Source organism: Henckelia pumila, chromosome 4 (assembly GCF_033568475.1).
Source record: "Henckelia pumila isolate YLH828 chromosome 4, ASM3356847v2, whole genome shotgun sequence".
Classification (NCBI taxonomy): domain Eukaryota; kingdom Viridiplantae; phylum Streptophyta; class Magnoliopsida; order Lamiales; family Gesneriaceae; genus Henckelia; species Henckelia pumila.
Genome location: NC_133123.1, coordinates 113,147,776 through 113,167,408, shown reverse-complemented (window position 1 = coordinate 113,167,408; position 19,633 = coordinate 113,147,776). Strand labels below are relative to the sequence as shown.

General features: G+C 41.8%; 13 non-coding genes and 3 pseudogenes across 13 annotated transcripts; all 16 read left to right on the top strand.

Moving 5' to 3' along the window:
- Nucleotides 1-8,140: 8,140 nt before the first annotated feature.
- Nucleotides 8,141-8,259, top strand: LOC140867884 (5S ribosomal RNA). The gene has a single exon (XR_012145323.1). It is a non-coding gene; the product is annotated as a 5S ribosomal RNA (ribosomal RNA).
- A 360-nt stretch (nt 8,260-8,619) lies between these two features.
- LOC140870512 (5S ribosomal RNA) lies at nt 8,620-8,738 on the top strand. The gene has a single exon (XR_012147470.1). It is a non-coding gene; the product is annotated as a 5S ribosomal RNA (ribosomal RNA).
- Nucleotides 8,739-9,108: 370 nt separating this feature from the next.
- LOC140868322 (5S ribosomal RNA) lies at nt 9,109-9,227 on the top strand. Its single transcript, XR_012145746.1, has one exon. It is a non-coding gene; the product is annotated as a 5S ribosomal RNA (ribosomal RNA).
- A 401-nt stretch (nt 9,228-9,628) lies between these two features.
- On the top strand, nt 9,629-9,747 carry LOC140870495 (5S ribosomal RNA). The gene has a single exon (XR_012147454.1). It is a non-coding gene; the product is annotated as a 5S ribosomal RNA (ribosomal RNA).
- A 401-nt stretch (nt 9,748-10,148) lies between these two features.
- LOC140868707 (5S ribosomal RNA) lies at nt 10,149-10,267 on the top strand. Its single transcript, XR_012146111.1, has one exon. It is a non-coding gene; the product is annotated as a 5S ribosomal RNA (ribosomal RNA).
- An 867-nt stretch (nt 10,268-11,134) lies between these two features.
- Nucleotides 11,135-11,252, top strand: LOC140869049 (5S ribosomal RNA). Its single transcript, XR_012146442.1, has one exon. It is a non-coding gene; the product is annotated as a 5S ribosomal RNA (ribosomal RNA).
- A 352-nt stretch (nt 11,253-11,604) lies between these two features.
- Nucleotides 11,605-11,723, top strand: LOC140869355 (5S ribosomal RNA). The gene has a single exon (XR_012146736.1). It is a non-coding gene; the product is annotated as a 5S ribosomal RNA (ribosomal RNA).
- Nucleotides 11,724-12,124: 401 nt separating this feature from the next.
- LOC140869046 (5S ribosomal RNA) lies at nt 12,125-12,243 on the top strand. Its single transcript, XR_012146439.1, has one exon. It is a non-coding gene; the product is annotated as a 5S ribosomal RNA (ribosomal RNA).
- A 400-nt stretch (nt 12,244-12,643) lies between these two features.
- Nucleotides 12,644-12,762, top strand: LOC140869716 (5S ribosomal RNA; annotated as a pseudogene).
- Nucleotides 12,763-13,163: 401 nt separating this feature from the next.
- Nucleotides 13,164-13,283, top strand: LOC140868954 (5S ribosomal RNA). The gene has a single exon (XR_012146350.1). It is a non-coding gene; the product is annotated as a 5S ribosomal RNA (ribosomal RNA).
- Nucleotides 13,284-13,683: 400 nt separating this feature from the next.
- On the top strand, nt 13,684-13,835 carry LOC140869376 (5S ribosomal RNA; annotated as a pseudogene).
- A 401-nt stretch (nt 13,836-14,236) lies between these two features.
- Nucleotides 14,237-14,355, top strand: LOC140869383 (5S ribosomal RNA). The gene has a single exon (XR_012146763.1). It is a non-coding gene; the product is annotated as a 5S ribosomal RNA (ribosomal RNA).
- Nucleotides 14,356-14,753: 398 nt separating this feature from the next.
- Nucleotides 14,754-14,872, top strand: LOC140869202 (5S ribosomal RNA). Its single transcript, XR_012146589.1, has one exon. It is a non-coding gene; the product is annotated as a 5S ribosomal RNA (ribosomal RNA).
- A 400-nt stretch (nt 14,873-15,272) lies between these two features.
- LOC140869713 (5S ribosomal RNA) lies at nt 15,273-15,391 on the top strand. Its single transcript, XR_012146802.1, has one exon. It is a non-coding gene; the product is annotated as a 5S ribosomal RNA (ribosomal RNA).
- Nucleotides 15,392-15,792: 401 nt separating this feature from the next.
- On the top strand, nt 15,793-15,911 carry LOC140869415 (5S ribosomal RNA; annotated as a pseudogene).
- A 402-nt stretch (nt 15,912-16,313) lies between these two features.
- LOC140868402 (5S ribosomal RNA) lies at nt 16,314-16,432 on the top strand. Its single transcript, XR_012145821.1, has one exon. It is a non-coding gene; the product is annotated as a 5S ribosomal RNA (ribosomal RNA).
- The last annotated feature ends 3,201 nt before the right edge of the window (nt 16,433-19,633 follow it).

Here is a 19,633-nt window from a genome sequence, read left to right as displayed (position 1 = left end):
TCACTTATCGAGTGGATAAAGTCCGCGGTTTTGGTTGTACACCATTAGTCCTTACTACTTGAAACATCATTGAGACTCTATATGCTAGTACTGTACTTTGACTCGTTTACCGACTCTATTGGGGTCATCAGGTGTCGGGATTGGGTACAGTTACGACACATATAGGAGTCGATGCTTTGTTGTCAAGGATTCACCACATACTTGATAGTGTGGATATCCTATGCAATCTGAGGAGATATTAGTGTGACGAATCTCTGGCCAGAGTACATGATGTGTTTTAAGAAATGGTTTCTTAGTAGCACATGCGATGTCACTATTTGATCTTCAAGATGCATTGCATAGTTATCGAATCTCGAACGACTCTCGATTTACCAATAGTTGTTGATTCGATCGGGATATATGGATGAAGGGACCGTACTGTACGCTAACCAAAATCTATTGGTTCTTGCAGGCACTATCAGTGATACCTAGGGAATCATGGGGCGATGTTGCTAGGCGCTCTTACCATGATTCGATGGGCAAGTCGGAAATTGTTGTTCCGAGTCACAAGGAGTTGTGAGCCCACGGCTAGCTGTATCCCTGAACCATTGAGGGTCGCACAAGTAATGGATTTTTAATCCCCGTTGAGATAGTTAAATTTAAAGAGTTAAATTTAATGAACAAAGAAGTAGGACTTCTTATATCAGAGTAGAAGAGTAAGATTTTCTAAAATGACATAGGGATAGGCATTTTTGGAAATCACTGAATTCGGATTCAGAAAATTTATCTTGACTTTAAAAGATGCAGAAATGGTTTCTGTGCACATTGGTGAAATTGGTTTATCAATCTGAGTCACGATGAATTTTATATTAATTTCTGAACATGCGGGCTTTGCTTGTCAGGCTTGAACTTATGACTAATGGGCCCTAAGCTGTTAGCAGCCCACATTATAAATAAGTTATTGCAGTACAGAAATTACACAACAGAGGCTCATAATTTTCGAACACTAGGGTTTTTGAGACCTAGAGTGGCCGCCCCCTCTCTGTGTTTTCTCTCTGAAATCCAGTCTGTGAATTTTGAATTTGCAGTCTGGTTTAACGGATCATATTCATTAATTCTCTTCGTAGAAACTTCTGATAGATTTTCTAGTGCAATCTATCAGAGGGATTCGAATTCTGTTCGTGGACCTGATTGAAGAATTGTTCGTCCATCAGTTCCTGGGATATACAACAAGAGCAGAGTTATCTGTTGGTGTCCATAATCTCGTTTCGAGATTCAAGGTAAAAATTTAATTGTTATTTAATTTTTACACGCACAATTTAATCGTAAAGTTTTGATACTCATGATATGGAATCGTTCCATATAAAATTTTAAAACTTCCGCTGCACCGGGTATCAATTCTGATTGATCTGAACACCGTTTTCCAACAGTGGTATCAGAGCCAGGTTGCTCAGATCAAGCGATTAAATTAATCAATTGTACAAAATTTTTTAAGCCTTGGTTTTTTGAAACAAAATGATTTTAAAATTTAAAATTAATGGGCAAACCCGGGGCAGCAATTGGATCGCTGCCCATGGGCAGTGATTTGATCGCTGCCCAGGGCAGCGATCGTCGCTGCCCCTTGCCCGGCATGAGCCCCTTTTGGGGCGCGGGCTGCCCGGGATCGTCCCGGGCGGCCCGGGAAAATTAATTTTTATTTTTAATTAAAATTCTAATATGTTAAAATTCTATTTTTGGTCCGATCGAAAATTGTTTTTGATTGGTCCACGAGGCATCGGATCGAATTGTTCGAGTTCGAAAATTTTAAAATTGATTTTTGGAAAATTTATAGATTTTATCCGTTAAATCAGATTTTATGAAATTGATTATTTTGGTACAATTGATGATAAGATGTGATCTTATGGATGGATAAGATAAAATATGGTTTTATCTTTTAAATTATGATGCCACAGCATGTTTATCCAATTATTTAAATTTTGAATTTAAAATTGGATAATGGGATGATCGATTGCCATAACCAAATTTGTAGGTGTATGTTAGGAATTTACATTTGTCTTATTGTTGTTGGTGTTTATTAATGGGCTTGGTTTACAGCCCAATATGATTGTCATATGTAATAAAAGTGGGCCTGGTTTATGGCCCGTTCCCACCCCTACAAATGTATCCCATATTTGTCATCGAAATTTATTGTAAATTTATTAGACTTAGTGGGAGACAAAGATTTGAAGAAATGGTGGGCCCAGCAGACAATGAAGACTGAAGAAATGTAAATTGGAAGCTCAATGTAATAGGATTGCATTGCATACCTGCATATTACCTAGGATTGGACTTAGACTCGTGATTGGCAACCACGGGTCGAATAGATAATGGGATTGATCATCCTTAAATAATATATGATATTATTGATGTATGCATGTTTAGAACAAATTGTATGAATCCCGCAAGAATACATAAAAAATGAATGATGAGACAAATTTTCAAAATTAAAAATCCCTCATTTTAAATATGATTTAAAATTTATATCAAGATTAATAAAAGAGAATTTAAATATTGTTTAAATTTTTCTACCTTCCATCAACGATCAATGTATGAGATGCTACCCGCGGATATGGTCCGGCTCATATTATTGGGGGGGCCCGTTCATCGAAAAGCTGTTCATTGGATCGACAAATGTTGTAAGTTGGGTGGAACTCCCATGGGATCGGCTCATATTATTGGGGGATCCACATGGCGACCGTCCATCACAACTTAATATTGATGGGTCATCTTGACATGTCACAATAAACGGCGTCATATTATTGGGCCCTTATTGGACATGAGGTAAATACATGGGGGTTACTTTGGAAGTAATTGAGCTCTACCTTTTGAAAATTATGGTTGACTGATATTATTCGGGACTATGATTTGTCAATTGGACTCCATGTTCTCACTAAGGAAAAAGTTTCCCGTTTTCACTAGAGGGTGGTGAAATCGTTAAAATAGTGGGAGTGTAATTCATAAAATAAATTCGCCATATTTTATGTCTTAGTAAATTAATTAAACAATCATCGATAATTGTCTGTTTCCTTCTCAGTATATCATTATGATGAATATTCATAATCCACATGTTTCAATTCTCGAACAAAACAAAATTTCTGACGCAAACAATAATGAATGGTTCAATAAGTTAAGATTTTCCTAAGTTCGGAAAAGATTTTCTAAGTGTTAGAAAGGGCTTCTTCGAAAACAGCCCCGGCTGATGTAACTTCAGGAAAGGTTGGCCGAACTAGAGAAATGGTAGGACCATGATCTCAAGGCCAATTGTTACATGCAAAATTGGACAAGTCTAAAAACGTTTGCCATAACTGCAAGAAACCCGGTCATTGGAAACGTAACCGCAAAGAATATATATATCAAGTAGTTACGAACTACAGAGGATATATTTTATAAATGTTTCACTTAATACTACTTCTTGGGTATTGGATACCAGATATAGATCTCACATTTGCAATGAGTTGCAGATGATGACAAGTCGTAAGCTTAGGATGGGTGAGACCGAGTTAAGGCTTGGGAATGGTTCCCAAGTTGAATCCAAAAGCTATGGGAAACATTTGTTTGAATTTTGCAAAACGATTTTAAGCTATATTTTGAGAGAGATGTTTTTATTTGTGCCAAGATTTCATTAAAACATTATTTCTATTTCTATGTTTGATAGAGATGGTCTTTCTTGCAATTTTGTAAATGGGATTTGCAATATTTACAAGAATGAATGTTTGATTGGAAATGGACAACTTGAAAACGATCTATATAGCTTAAAATTAAAAGACGTTCCAATTAATTATGTTGATAAACCGGTAACAACAATTAAAAGGAAAGACGATAGTCAAAACCCGGCAAACCTTTGGCATGCTAGGCTAGGTCATATTTCCTCAAGGAGGATGAACAAGCTAGTGGGAGAGAGCATGTTTGATATGTCTGATATTAACTCTCTACCTACTTGTGAGTCCTGCCTAAAGGAAAAAATGACTAAATCTCCTTTCAAAGGGAAACCTGAGCGTAGTCAAAATCTGTTTGATTTGATCCATACAGACGTTTGCGGTCCATTTAGGATTGGTACTAAATATGGCAACACCTACTTCATTACCTTTACTGATGATCATTCTAGGTATGGGTATTTATATTTAATGAAATATAAGTCTGAAGCATTTGAAAAGTTCAAAGAATTCAAGGCTGAAGTAGAAAACAAACTAGGTAAAAGTATTAAAGCACTTCGATCGGATCGAGGTGGAGAATACTTGAGTACCGAGTTTTTGGACTATCTAAAATAGAATGGGATTCTCTCTCAGTGGACTCCTCCTATGACACCTCAGCTGAATGGTGTATCGGAGCGTCGTAATCGAACTTTGTTGGACATGGTTCGATCCATGATGAGCTTCACTGAGCTTCCACCTTCGTTTTGGGGCTACGCGCTTGAAACGGCGGTGTTGTTGTTGAACAACATCCACACCAAAGCAGTGGATAAAACACCATACAAGTTATGGAATGACAAAACTCCTAAGTATTCGTACTTGAGGATTTGGGGATGTCCAGCTTACGTGAAGCAGAAAATGGGAGATAAGTTGGATAGTCGATCCACCTTATATTATTTTGTAGGGTATCCGAAGAATTCAATCGGATATTATTTCTATCATCCTACTGAAACAAAAGTGTTTGTTTCAAGGAATGCCACCTTCTTGGAGAAGGAGTTCTTATTGGATAAGAAAGGCAAGATGATGGAACTCGAAGAAATTCGAGAAGAACCCAAGATACAAAATAATGATCCTACACCTCAGGAACCATTGATTGACACGCCTATTACTAGAAGATCCGAGAGGACTTCTAGGCCTCCTATTAGATATGGTCTTCTTCTTGAAGGGGATCAAAGTGAACCCGATATTGGATGTGATCCAAGAAACTTCAAGGAAGCAATTTCTGATGCGGATTCTAATTTATGGCTTGAAGCAATGCAGTCAGAAATAGACTCGATGCATTCAAACCAAGTTTGGTCTTTAGTAGATCCTCCTGATGGAATTGTTCCAATATGATGTAAATGGATTTACAAAAGAAAACTTGAGCCTGATGGCAAGGTGTTGACCTATAAGGCACAATTGGTTGCAAAAGGTTATACTCAAAGACAAGGAGTTGACTATGATGAAACTTTTTCACCAGTCGCAATGTTCAAGTCCATAAGAATTCTTATTGCCATAGCAGCATGGTATGACTATGAGATATGGCAAATGGATGTGAAGACTGCATTTCTTAATGGAAACATTAAGGAAGAAATCTATATGATGCAGCCCGAGGGATTCACATCCATGGGAAGCGGGCATAAGGTATGCAAGCTTCAGAGATCGATCTATGGTCTAAAACAAGCATCAAGAAGTTGGAACCAGAAATTTGATGAAACAATAAAGGATTTTGGTTTCATCAAGAACCCGGAGGAACCATGCGTGTACAAGAAAGTAGTTAAGGATGGGGTAACATTCTTAGTACTTTATGTTGATGACATCCTACTCATTGGGAATGACATACGGATGTTGCAGTCAACAAAGATATGGTTATCAGGTAGATTCTCGATGAAGGATTTGGGTGAGACATCCTATATTCTAGGGATACAGATCTATAGAGATAGATCTAAGAGAATGATAGGACTCACTCAAGCAACCTACATCGACACTATATTGAAAAGGTTTTCAATGGATGAGTCCAAGAGAGGACATCTATCTATGTGTCATGGAGTTTCTCTATCCAAGTCTATGTGTCCCAAGACTAACGAAGAGATAGAGAAAATGACACATATACCATATGCGTCAGCCATAGGTAGTATCATGTATGGGATGATATCTACTAGACCGGATGTGGCCTATGCTCTGAGTGTCACGAGCAGATATCAAGCCAATCCCGGTCAAATGCATTGGAAAGCCGTGAAGGATATTCTTAAGTACTTGAGAAGAACTAAGAATGTATTCATGGTTTATGGAGGAAGAGAACTGAAATTTGAAGGCTATACCGACTCTAGCTTCCAAAGTGACGTGGATGACTCGAAGTCAACCTCTGGATTTGTGTTCATGCTCAATGGCGGTGCTGTCTCTTGGAAGAGTTCCAAGCAGGACACCACAGCGGATTCCACCACTGAGGCAGAATACATTGCGGCATCAGCTGCTGCTAAAGAGGCCGTTTGGATGAGGAATTTCGTCCAAGAGTTGGGCGTTATTCCTGAAGCTGTTGGTCCAGTCCCGGTGTACTGTGACAACACGGGTGCCGTTGCTCAGGCAAAGGAACCAAGGTGTCATCAAAGATCCAAACACGTACTGAGGAAATACCACATCATCCGGGAGATAGTGGAAAGAGGAGACATCACTGTCAAGAGAGTGGCCTCTGCAGACAATATCGCTGATCAACTTACTAAGCCCTTGCCAGGACCATTATTTGACAAACATCGCGAAGCAATGGGACTACGTAGTATGACTAGTTGGCTTTAGGGAAAGTGGGAGATTGAAAGAGTGGGTGCCCGATGAGCCAACTTGTGGCTAAGGGCTTTTATGACTCTATGTATAAACAATCTTTTGTTTAATATAATTTACACTTTTATAATGGCATTTACTTTATCTTTTATCATATTATTATGTTGTGACATACTATAAGATGTTTAGATGAAGACCTTGAATATACTATAGTGTATGTAAGATGTGGTGGCACATGGGGATGGCTATCATGAAACACATCTTAGTCACTATATATTCTAAACAGTTTCTAGACGATTGAGCCGTCCGTTAATAAGGATAAGGATCGCTCAAGATTGAGACTAGCATTTGCGATGCCGAGTACCACGTTTCATTGGTATGGAACATAGAGATGTTCAAAGCATGCAAATGGATATTCATACGATGAATGATCAAACTACCCTATCCGGACTTTCCAAGTGGTTATCACTTATCGAGTGGATAAAGTCCGCGGTTTTGGTTGTACACCATTAGTCCTTACTACTTGAAACATCATTGAGACTCTATATGCTAGTACTGTACTTTGACTCGTTTACCGACTCTATTGGGGTCATCAGGTGTTGGGATTGGGTACAGTTGCGACACATATAGGAGTCGATGCTTTGTTGTCAAGGATTCACCACATACTTGATAGTGTGGATATCCTATGCAATCTGAGGAGATATTAGTGTGACGAGTCTCTGGCCAGAGTACATGATGTGTTTTAAGAAATGGTTTCTTAGTAGCACATGCGATGTCACTATTTGATCTTCAAGATGCATTGTATAGTTATCGAATCTCGAACGACTCTCGATTTACCAATAGTTGTTGATTCGATCGGGATATATGGATGAAGGGACCGTACTGTACGCTAAACAAAATCTATTGGTTCTTGCAGGCACTATCAGTGATACCTAGGGAATCATGGGGCGATGTTGCTAGGCGCTCTTACCATGATTCGATGGGCAAGTCGGAAATTGTTGTTCCGAGTCACAAGGAGTTGTGAGCCCACGGCTAGCTGTATCCCTGAACCATTGAGGGTCACACAAGTAATGGATTTTTAATCCCCGTTGAGATAGTTAAATTTAAAGAGTTAAATTTAATGAACAAAGAAGTAGGACTTCTTATATCAGAGTAGAAGAGTAAGATTTCCTAAAATGACATAGGGATGGGCATTTTTGGAAATAACTGAATTTGGATTCAGAAAATTTATCTTGACTTTAAAAGATGCAGAAATGGTTTCTGTGCACATTGGTGAAATTGGTTTATCAATCTGAGTCACGATGAATTTTATATTATATTCTGAACATGCGGGCTTTGCTTGTCAGGCTTGAACTTATGACTAATGGGCCCTAAGCTGTTAGCAGCCCACATTATAAATAAGTTATTGTAGTACAGAAATTACACAACAGAGGCTCATAATTTTCGAACACTAGGGTTTTTGAGACCTAGAGTGGCCGCCCCCTCTTTGTGTTTTCTCTCTGAAATCCAGTCTGTGAATTTCGAATTTGCAGTCTGGTTTAACGGATATACGCACTATAGGTATCGAGTGGAGCTTCGCGTGAGCAGGCTGAAGCTCCAGTAACTCTCAGTCGATCGAAAGTTATGCTCCTCTGATCCGCAATTCGAGAGACAAAAAAATAAAGAATTCATTCACTTTTGGGTGCGATCATACCAGCACTAATGCACCGGATCCCATCAGAACTCCGAAGTTATGCATGCTTGGGCAAGAGCAGTACTAGGATGGGTGACCCCCTGGGAAGTCCTCGTGTTGCACCCCTTTTTTTTATTAGTTTCTTTTTTTTCTTACTTGTACATCTTGTTCTTCCGATTCCTCTCCGTTGTATTTCCGAATCTTTCAGTCCAATCCGCGGATAGAAAAGATGAAATAGACTGAATCACACGACGTGAACGTACGATCTGGGTGACGCGGGCCACTTCGATGGGTCCGGGTTTGAGTTTGAGCTTCTCCGTCTCTTAGACCGATTCGCGCTGTATGTATCGAGAAGTGCTTCGCGTGAGCAGGCTGAAGCTCCCGTAACTCTCAACAGATCGAAAGTTATGTCCGTTTGAAACTGCAGCTCCTGTTCCTCCGATCCGCAATTCGAGAGACAAAACAATAAAGCATTCATTCACTGTTGGGTGCGATCATACCAGCACTAATGCACCGGATCCCATCAGAACTCCGAAGTTAAGCGCGCCTGGGTGAGAGCAGTACTAGAATGGGTGACCCCCTGAGAAGTCCTCGTGTTGCATCCCTTTTTCATTAATTTCTTTTTTTCTTACTCGTACTTCTTGTTTTTTCGATTCCTCGCCGTCCTATTTCCGACTCTTTCAGTCCAATCCGCTTATAGAAAAGATGCAATAGACTTAATCACACGACGTGAACGTGCGATCTGGGTGACGCGGGCCGCTTCGGTGGGTCCCAGCGCACCCTACGGGAAAAATGCCACGAAAGACCGTCTCCGGGTTGTAATTTGAAGGTCTCCGTCTCTTAGACCGAGATACTTGCTGTAGGTATCGAGAGGAGCTTCGCGTGAGCAGGCTGAAGCTCGCGTATGAAACTGCAGCTCCTGTTCCTCCGATCCGCAATTCGAGAGACAAAACAGTAAAGAATTCATTCACTGTTGGGTGCGATCATACCAGCACTAATGCACCGGATCCCATCAGAACTCCGAATTCAAGCATGCCTGGGCAAGAGCAGTACTACGATGGGTGACCTCCTGGGAAGTCCTCGTGTTGCACCCCATTTTTTATTAATTTATTTTTTTCTTATTCGTAGTTCTTGTTCTTTCGATTCCTCGCCGTCCTATTTCCGACTCTTTCAGTCCAATCCGCGGATAGAAAAGATACAATAGACTGAATCATATGATTTGAACGTGCGATCAGGGTGACACGGGTCGCTTTGGTGGGTCCCAATGCGACATACGGGAAAAATGCCCCGAAAGACCATCTCCATTTTGGAATTTGAGCGTCTCCGTCTCTTTAACCGAGATACGCACTATAGGTATCGATTGGAGCTTCACGTGAGCAAGCTGAAGCTCCAGTAACTCTCAGCCGATCAAAAGTTATGTCCATTTGAAACTGCAGCTCCTGTTCCTCCGATCCGCAATTTGAGAGACAAAAAAATAAAAAATTCATTTACTGTTGGGTGCGATCATACCAGCACTAATGCACCGGATCCCATCAGAACTCCGAAGTTATGCGTGCTTGGGCAAGAGCAGTACTAGGATGGGTGACCCTTTGGGAAGTCCTCGTGTTGCACTCTTTTTTTTATTAGTTTCTTTTTTTCTTACTCGTACATCTTGTTCTTCCGATTCCTCTCCGTCCTATTTCCGACTCTTTCAGTCCAATCCGCGGATAGAAAAGATGCAATAGACTGAATCATACGATGTGAACGTGCGATCTGGGTGACGCGGTCCGCTTCGGTGGGTCCCAGCATGACATACGGGAAAAATGCCCCAAAAGACCATCTCCGTTTTGGAATTTAAACGTCTCCGTCTCTTTAACCGAGATACTCACTATAGGTATCGAGTGGAGCTTCGTGTGAGCAGGCAGAAGCTCCCGTAACTCTCAGCAGATCGAAAGTTATGTCCGTTTGAAACTGCAGCTCCTGTTCCTTCGATCTGCAATTCGAGAGACAAAAAAATAAAGAATTCATTCATTGTTGGGTGCGATCATACCAGCACTAATGCACCGGATCCCATCAGAACTCCGAAGTTATGCGTGCTTTGGTAAGAGCAGTACTAGGATGGGTGACCCTTTGGGAAGTCCTCGTGTTGCACCCCTTTTTTTATTAGTTTCTTTTTTCTTACTCGTACTCTTGTTTTTCCGATTCCTCGCCATCCTATTTCCGACTCTTTCAGTCCAATCCGCTTATAGAAAAGATGCAATAAACATAATCACATGACGTGAACGTGCGATCTGGGTGACGCGGGCCGCTTCGGTGTGTCCCAGCGCACCCTACGGGAAAAACACCCCGAAAGACCATCTTCGGGTTGTAATTTGAGCGTCTCCGTCTCTTAGACCGAGATTCTTGTTGTAGGTATCGAGAGGAGCTTCACATGAGCAGGCTGAAACTCCCGTAACTCTTTGCCGATCGAAAGTTTTATCCATTTGAAACTGCATCTCCTGTTCCTCCGATCCACAATTCGAGAGAAAAAAAATAAAGAATTCATTCATTGTTGGGTGCGATCATACCAGCACTAATGCACCGGATCCCATCAGAACTCCGAAGTCCTCGTGTTGCACCCATTTTTTCATTAATTTCTTTTTTTCTTTCTCGTACTTCTTGTTCTTTCGATTCCTCGCCGTCCTATTTCCGACTCTTTCAGTCCAATCCGCGGATAGAAAAGATGCAATAGACAAAATCATACGATGTGAACGTGCGATCTAAGTGACGCGGGCCGCTTCGATGGGTCCCAGCATGACATACGGGAAAAATGCCCCGAAAGACCATCTCCATTATGGAATTTGAGCATCTCCGTCTCTTTAACTAAGATACGCAGTTTAGGTATAGAGTGGAGCTTCGCGTGAGCAGGCTGAAGCTCTAGTAATTCTCAGCTGATCGAAAGTTATGTTCGTTTAAAACTGCAGCTCCTGTTCCTTCGATCCGCAATTCGAGAGACAAAAAAATAAAGAATTCATTCACTGTTGGGTGCGATCATACCAGCACTAATGCACCGGATCCCATCAGAACTCCGAAGTTTTGCGTGCTTGGGAAAGATCAGTACTAGGATGGGTGACCCCTGGGAAGTCCTTGTGTTGCACCCCTTTTTTTATTAGTTTCTTTTTTTCTTACTCATACATCTTGTTCTTCCGATTTCTCTCCGTCCTATTTCCGACTCTTTCAGTCCAATCCGCGGATAGAAAAGATGCAATAGACTGAATCATACGATGTGAACGTGCGATCTGGGTGACGCGGGCCACTTTGGTGGGTCCCAGCATGACATACGGGAAAAATGCCCCGAAATACCATCTCCATTTCGGAATTTGAGCATCTCTGTCTCTTGAACCGAGATACGCACTATAGTTATCGAGTGGAGCTTCACGTGAGCAGGCTGAAGCTCCTGTTCCTTCGATCCGCAATTCGAGAGACAAAAAAATAAATAATTCATTCACTATTGAGTGCGATCATAGCAGCACTAATGCACCGGATCCCATCAAAACTTCGAAGTTATGCGTGCTTGGGCAGGAGTAGTACTAGGATGGGTGATCCCCTGGGAAGTCCTCGTGTTGCACCCCTTATTTTATTAGTTTCTTTTTCTTCTTACTCGTACATCTTGTTCTTAAAATTCCTCTCCGTTCTATTTCCGACTCTTTCAGTCCAATCCACGGATAGAAAAGATGCAATAGACTAAATCACACGATGCGAACGTGCGATCTGGGTGACGCGGGCCACTTCGGTGGATCCCAGCACGCCCTACGGGAAAAATTCCCCCAAAAACCATCTCTGGGTTTGAATTTGAGCTTCTCCGTCTCTTAGACCGAGATACACTTTGTAGGTATCGAGAAGAGCTTTGTGTGAGCAGGCTGAAGCTCCCGTAACGCTCAGCAGATCGAAAGTTATGTCCGTTTGAAACTGCAGCTCCTGTTCCTCCGATCCGCATTTCGAGAGACAAAACAATAAAAATTCATTCACTATTGGGTGCGACCATACCAGCACTAATGCACCGGATTCCATCAGAACTTCGAAGTTAAGCGTGTTTCGGCGAGAGCATTACTAGGATGGGTGACCCCCTGGGAAGTCCTAGTGTTGCACCCCTTTTTTATTAATTTCTTTTTTACTTACTCGTACTTCTTGTTTTTCCGATTCCTCGCCGTCCTATTTCCGACTCTTTAAGTCCAATCCGCGGATAGAAAAGATGCAATAGACTGAATCATACGATATGAACGTGCGATCTGGGTGACACGGGCCGCTTCGGTGGGTCCCAGCGTGACATACGGGAAAAATGCCCAGAAAGACCATCTCCGTTTTGGAATTTGAGCGTCTCCATCTCTTTAACCGAGATACGCACTATAGTTATCGAGTGGAGCTTCGCGTGAGCAGGCTAAAGCTCCAGTAACTCTCAGCCTATCGAAAGCTATGTTTGTTTGAAACTGCAGCTCCTGTTCCTCCGATCCGCAATTCGAGAGACAAAAAAATAAAGAATTCATTCACTGTTGGGTGCGATCATAGCAGCACTAATGCACCGGATCCCATCAAAACTCCGAAGTTATGCGTACTTGGGCAAGAGCAGTACTAGGACTGGTGACCGCCTGGAAAGTCCTCGTGTTGCACCCCTTTTTTTATTAGTTTCTTTTTTTTCTTACTCATACATCTTGTTCTTCAAATTCCTCTCTGTCCTATATCCGACTCTTTCAGTCCAATCCGCGGATAGAAAAGATTCAATAGACTGAATCACACGACGTGAACGTGCGATCTGGGTGACGCGGGCCACTTCGATAGGTCCCAGCGCGCCCTACGGGAAAAATGCCCCCAAATACCATCTCCGGGTTTTAATTTGAGCTTCTCCGTCTCTTAGACCGAGATACGCGCTGTAGGTATCGAGAAGAGCTTCGCGTGAGTAGGCTGAAGCTCCCGTAACTCTCAGTAGATCGAAAGTTATGTTCGTTTGAAACTGCAGCTCCTGTTCCTCCAACCAGCAATTCGAGAGACAAAACAATAAAGAATTCATCACTGTTGGGTGCGATCATACCAGCACTAATGCACCAGATCCCATCAGAACTCCGAAGTTAATCGTGCTTGGGCGAGAGCAGTACTAGCATGGGGTGACCCCCTGGGAAGTCCTCTTGTTGCACCCCTTTTTCATTAATTTCTTTTTTTCTTACTCGTACTTCTTGTTTTTCCGATTCCTCGCCGTCCTATTTCCGACTCTTTCAGTCCAATCCGCGGATAGAAAAGATGCAATAGACTTAATCACATGACGTGAACGTGCGATCTGGGTGACGCGGGCCGCTTCAGTGGGTCCCAGCACGCCCTACGGGAAAAACGCCACGAAACACCATCTCCGGGTTGTAATTTGAGCGTCTCAGTCTCTTAGACCAAGATACTTGCTGTAGGTATCAAGAGGGGCTTCACGTGAGCAGGCTGAAGCTCCCGCAACTCTTAGCCGATCGAAAGTTATGTCCGTTTGAAACTGCAGCTCCTGCTCCTCCGATCCGCAATTCGAGAGAAAAAACAATAAAGAATTCATTCACTGTTGGGTGCGATCATACCAGCACTAATGCACCGGATCCCATCAAAACTCCGAAGTTAAGCATGTCTGGGGGAGAGCGAACTCCGAAGTTAAGAATGCCTAGGTGAGAGCAGTACTAGGATGGGTGATCCCCTGGGAAGTCCTCGTGTTGCACCCCATTTTTCATTAATTTCTTTTTTTCTTACTCGTACTTCTAGTTCTTTCGATTTCTCGCCGTCCTATTTCCGACTCTTTTAGTCCAATCCGCGGATAGAAAAGATGCAATAGACTGAATCATACGATGTGAACATGCGATCTGGGTGACGCGGGCCGCTTCGGTGGGTCCAAGCGTGACATACGGGAAAAATGCCCCAAAAGACCATCCCCGTTTTGGAATTTGAGCGTCTTCGTCTCTTTAACCGAGATACGCACTATAGGTATCGAGTGGAGCTTCGCGTGAGCAGGCTGAAGCTCCAGTAACTCTCAGCCGATCAAAATTTATGTCCGTTTGAAACTGCAGCTCCTGTTCCTCCGATCCGCAATTCGAGAGACAAAAAAATAAAGAATTCATTCATTGTTGGGTGCGATCATACCAACACTAATGCACCGGATCCCATCAGAAGTCCGAAGTTATGCGTGCTTGGGCAAGAGCAGTACTAAGATAGGTGACCCCCTGGGAATTCCTCGTGTTGTACCCCTTTTTTTATTAGTTTGTTTTTTTTACTTGTACATCTTGTTCTTCCGATTCCTCTCCGTCTTATTTCTGACTCTTTTAGTCCAATCTGCGGATAGAAAAGATGCAATAGACTTAATCACAGGTCGTGAACGTGCGATCTGGGTGATGCGGGCCACTTCGGTGGGTCCCAGCGCGCCCTACAGGAAAAATGACCCCAAAGACAATTTTCGGGTTTGAATTTGAACTTATCCGTCTCTTAGACCGAGATACGTACTGTAGGTATCGAGAAGAGCTTCGCGTTAGCAAGCTGAAGCTCCCGTAACTCTCAGCAGATCGAAAGTTATGTCCGTTTTAAACTGCAGCTCCTGTTCCTCCGATCCGCAATTCGAGAGACAAAACAATAAGAATTCATTCACTGTTGGGTGCGATCATACCAGTACTAATGCACCGAATCCCATCAGAACTCCAAAGTTCAGCGTGCTTGGGCGAGAGCAGTACTAGGATAGGTGACCTCTTGGGAAGTCCTCGTGTTTCACCCCTTTTTCATTAATTTCTTTTTTTCTTATTCGTACTTCTTGTTTTTCCGATTCCTTGCCGTCCTATTTCCAACTCCTTCAGTCCAATCCGCAGATAGAAAAGATGTAATAGACTTAATCACACGACATGAACGTGCGATCTAGGTGACGCGGGCCGCTTCGGTGGGTCCCAACGTGCCCTACGGGAAAAATGCCCCAAAAGACCATCTCCGAGTTGTAATTTGAGCGTCTCCGTCTCTTAGACCAAGATACTTGCTGTAGGTATCGAGAGGAGATTTGCGTGAGCAGGCTGAAGCACTTGTAACTCTTAGTCGATCGAAAGTTATGTCCATTTGAAACTGCAGCTCTTGTTCCTTCGATCCGCAATTCGAGAGACAAAACAATAAAGAATTCATTCACTGTTGGGTGCGATCATACCAGCACTAATGCACTGGGTCCCATCAGAACTCTAAAGTTAAGCGTGCTTGGGCGAGAGCAGTACTAGAATGGGTGACCCCCTGGGAAGTTCTCGTGTTGCACCCCTTTTTTCATTAATTTCTTTTTTTCTTACTCGTACTTCTTGTTCTTTCGATTCCTCGCCGTCCTATTTCCGACTCTTTCAGTCCAATCCGCGGATAGAAAAGATGCAATAGACTGAATCATATGATGTGAACGTGCGATCTGGGTGACACGGGCCGCTTTGGTGGGTCCCAACGCGACATACGGGAAAAATGCCCCGAAAGACCATCTCTGTTTAGGAATTTGAGCATCTCCGTCTATTTAACCGAGATACGCACTAAATTTATCGAGTGGAGCTTCGCGTAAGTAGGCTGAAGCTCAATTAACTCTTAGCCGATCGAAAGTTATGTCCGTTTGAAACTGCAGCTCCTGTTCCTTCGATCCGCAATTCGAGAGACAAAAAAATAAAGAATTCATTCACTGTTGGGTGCGATCATAGAAGCACTAATGCACCGGATCCCATCAAAACTCCGAAGTTATGCGTGCTTGGGCAAGAGCAGTACTAGGATGGGTGATCCCCTGGGAAGTCCTCGTGTTGCACCCCTTTTTTTTATTAGTTTCTTTTTTTTCTAACTCGTACATCTTGTTCTTCAAATTCCTCTTCGTCCTATTTCTGACTCTTTCAGTCCAATCCGCGGATATAAAGATGCAATAGACTTAATCACAGGACGTGACCGTGCGATCTGGGTGATGCGGGCCACTTCGGTGGGTCCCAGCATGCCCTACGGGAAAAATGCACCCAAATACAATCTTCGGGTTTGAATTTGAGCTTCTCTGTCTCTTAGACCGAGATACGCACTGTAGGTATCGAGAAGAGCTTCGCGTTAGCAAACTAAAGCTCACGTAACTCTCAGCAGATCGAAAGTTATGTCCGTTTGAAACTGCAACTCCTGTTCCTCCGATCCGCAATTCGAGAGACAAAACAATAAAGAATTCATTCACTGTTGGGTGCGATCATACCAGTACTAATGCACCGGATCCCATCAGATCTCCGAAGTTAAGCGTGCTTGGGCGAGATCAGTACAAGGATAGGTGACCTCCTGGTAAGTCCTCGTGTTGCACCCCTTTTTCATTAATTTCTTTTTTTCTTACTCGTACTTCTTGTTTTTCCGATTCCTCGTCGTGAAAGAGTGGGTGCCCAGTGAGCCAACTTGTGGCTATGGGCTTTGATGACTCTTTGTACAAACGATCTTTTGTTTAATATAATTTACACTTTTATTAATGGCAATGACTTTATCTTTCTTCATATTGTTATATTGTGATATACTATTGTTGTTTTGATAAAGACCTTGAATATACTATAGTGTATGTAAGATGTGGTAGAACATGGGGATGTCTATCATGAAATACATCTTATAGTCACTGTATATTCTAAACTGTTCCTAGTCAATTGAGCCGTCCGATAATAAGGATAAGGATCGCTCGAGTTTGAGACTAGCATTTGCGATGCGGAGTACCACGTTTCATTGGTAGGGAACATGGAGATGTTCGAAGCATGCAAATGGATATTCATAGGATGAATAATCGAACTACCCTATCCGGACTTTCCAAGTGGTTATCACTTATCGAGTGGATAAAGTCCGCGGTTTTGGTTGTACACCATTAGTCCTTACTACTTGAAACATCATGGAGACTCTATATGCTAGTACTGTGCTTTGACTCGTTTACCGACTCTATGGGGGTCATCAGGTGTCGGGATTGGGTACAGTTACAACACATATAGGAGTCGATGCATTGTTGTCAAGGATTCACCACATACTTGCGAGTGTGGATATCCTATGCGATCTGAGGAGATATTAGTGTGACGAATCTCTGGCCAGAGTACTTGATGTGATTTAAGAAATGGTTTCTTAGTAGCACATGCGATGTCACTAATTTGATCTTCAAGATGTATTGCATAGTTATCGAATCTTGAGCGACTCTCGATATACCAATGGTTGTTGATTCGATCGGGATATATGGATGAAGGGACCGTACTGTACGCTAACCAAAATCTACTGGTTCTTGTAGGCACTATCAGTGATACCTAGGGAATCATGGGGCGATGTTGCTAGGCGCTTTACCATGATTCGATGGGCAAGTCGGAAATCGTTGTTCCGAGTCACAAGGAGTTGTGAGCCCACGGCTAGCTGTATCCCTGAACCATTGAGGGTCACACAGTGTAATGGAGTTTTTAATCCCCGTTGAGATAGTTAAATTTAAAGAGTTAAATTTAATGAATAAAGAAGTTGGACTTCTTAAATAAGAGTAAGGGAGTAGGATTTCCTAAAATGACATAGGGATGTACATTTTTGGAAATCACTGAATTCGGATTCAAGAAAATTTATCTTGACTTTAAAATGTGCAGAAATGGTTTCTGTGCACATTGGTAAAATCGGTTTATCAATCGGAGTCACGATGAATTTTATATTAATTTCTGAACATGCGGGCTTTGCTTGTCGGGCCTCAACTTATGACTAATGGGCCCTAAGGTGTTAGTGGCCTGCATTATAAATAAGTTATTGCAGTACAGAAATTAGACACAACAGGTCATTATTTTGAGAGCAGAATTTTCGAAACCCTAGCCCCTTTCACTCTCACAATTCGGCCGCCCCTCCTTGCTCTGTCAGAGAATTTCCGGTCTGTGATTTTTAATTGCAGTCAGGAATAACGAATCAGATTCGTTTAATCTCTTCGCAGAAAACTTCTGATAGATTTTCTAGTGCAATCTATCAGAGGGATTTAAACCCCATTCGTGGACCTGATTGAAGGAGTTCATCGGTTCCAGGGAGAGACAACAAGAGCAGATTAATTCTGTTGGTGTCCAATAATCTCGCTTCGAGATTGAAGGTAAAATTTAATTAATTGTTATTTGAATTTTACACACACTTATAATTTAATCGTTGAACGGTTGATACCCACACCATGGAATTGTTCCATGATAAAATTTTAAACTTCCGCTGCACCGGGTATCAATCGTGATTGATCTGAACACCAGTTTTCCAACAGTGGTATCAGAGCCAGGTTGCTCAGATCAAACGATTAAATTAATCGATTGTACAAAAATTTTTGAGTCTCGGTTTTTGAAACAAAATAAATATTTTTAAATAAAAAAAAATAATAATTTTGGGGGCAAAACCCGGGCAGCGATTGGATCGCTGCCCGGTGGGGCAGCAATTGTTGCTGCCCCTGCGCCGCCCACGGCAGTGCACGGCGTCGCCCAGGGGCGGCGCCCAGCGCCGCCAGGGCAGCGCTCGGCGCTGCCCAGGGCGGCGCACGGCGCCGCCCATGGGCGACGCTCGGCCCCGCCCAGGGCAGCAACTGTTGCTGCCCTAAAGGGGCAGCCGGTCAAAAATTTTAATTTAAAATTATTTTTAATGTGTTAAAATTTTATTTTTGGTCCGGTCAAAAATTGTTTTTGATTGGTTCACGAGATTTCGGATCGAATTGTTCGAGTCCGTAAACTTTAAAATTGATTTTTGGATAAATTTGAATTTTTGGAAAATTTTAATATTTTATCCTTAAATTGAATTTTGAAATCAATTATTTTTGGTACAATTGATGATAAGATTTGATCTTATGAATATATTGAGTAAAATATGATTTTATCCATAAAATTGGATTTTGTAGATAAAATATGATTTTATTTGATAAAGAGATAAAATATGATTTTATATGTAAAATGAGATTTTATATATAAAATATGATTTTATCCTGTTTAAATTTGAATTGCCACTGCATGTTATCCAATAAATTAATTTTGAATTAAATGTTATTGGATAAGGATGATCGATTGCCATGACCAATTTTGTAGGTGTATGTTAGGAATTTACATTTGTTTTATTGTTGTTGGTTTTATTAATGGGCCTGGTTTATGGCCCAGTATGAATGTCATATGTAATAAAAGTGGGCTTGGTTTATGGCCCGTTCCCACCCCTAAAAATGTATCCTCTACTTGTCATTGTTATTTATTGTAAATACATTAGATTTAGTGGGAGATCAAGATTTGAAGATGGTGGGCCCAGCAGACAATAAAGACAGAAGAAATGTAAATTGGAAGCACATGTAATAGGATTGCATTGCATACTGCATATTACCTAGGATTGGACTAAGACTCGTGATTGGCAACCACGGGTCAATTAGAAATGGAATCGATCATCCTATATAATATATGATATTATGATTGTATGCATGTTTTAGACATAATTGCGTGAATCCGGCAAGCATGCAATAATTTGAAATTGATGAGACAAATTTTTATAATTAAAAATCCCTCATTTTAAATAT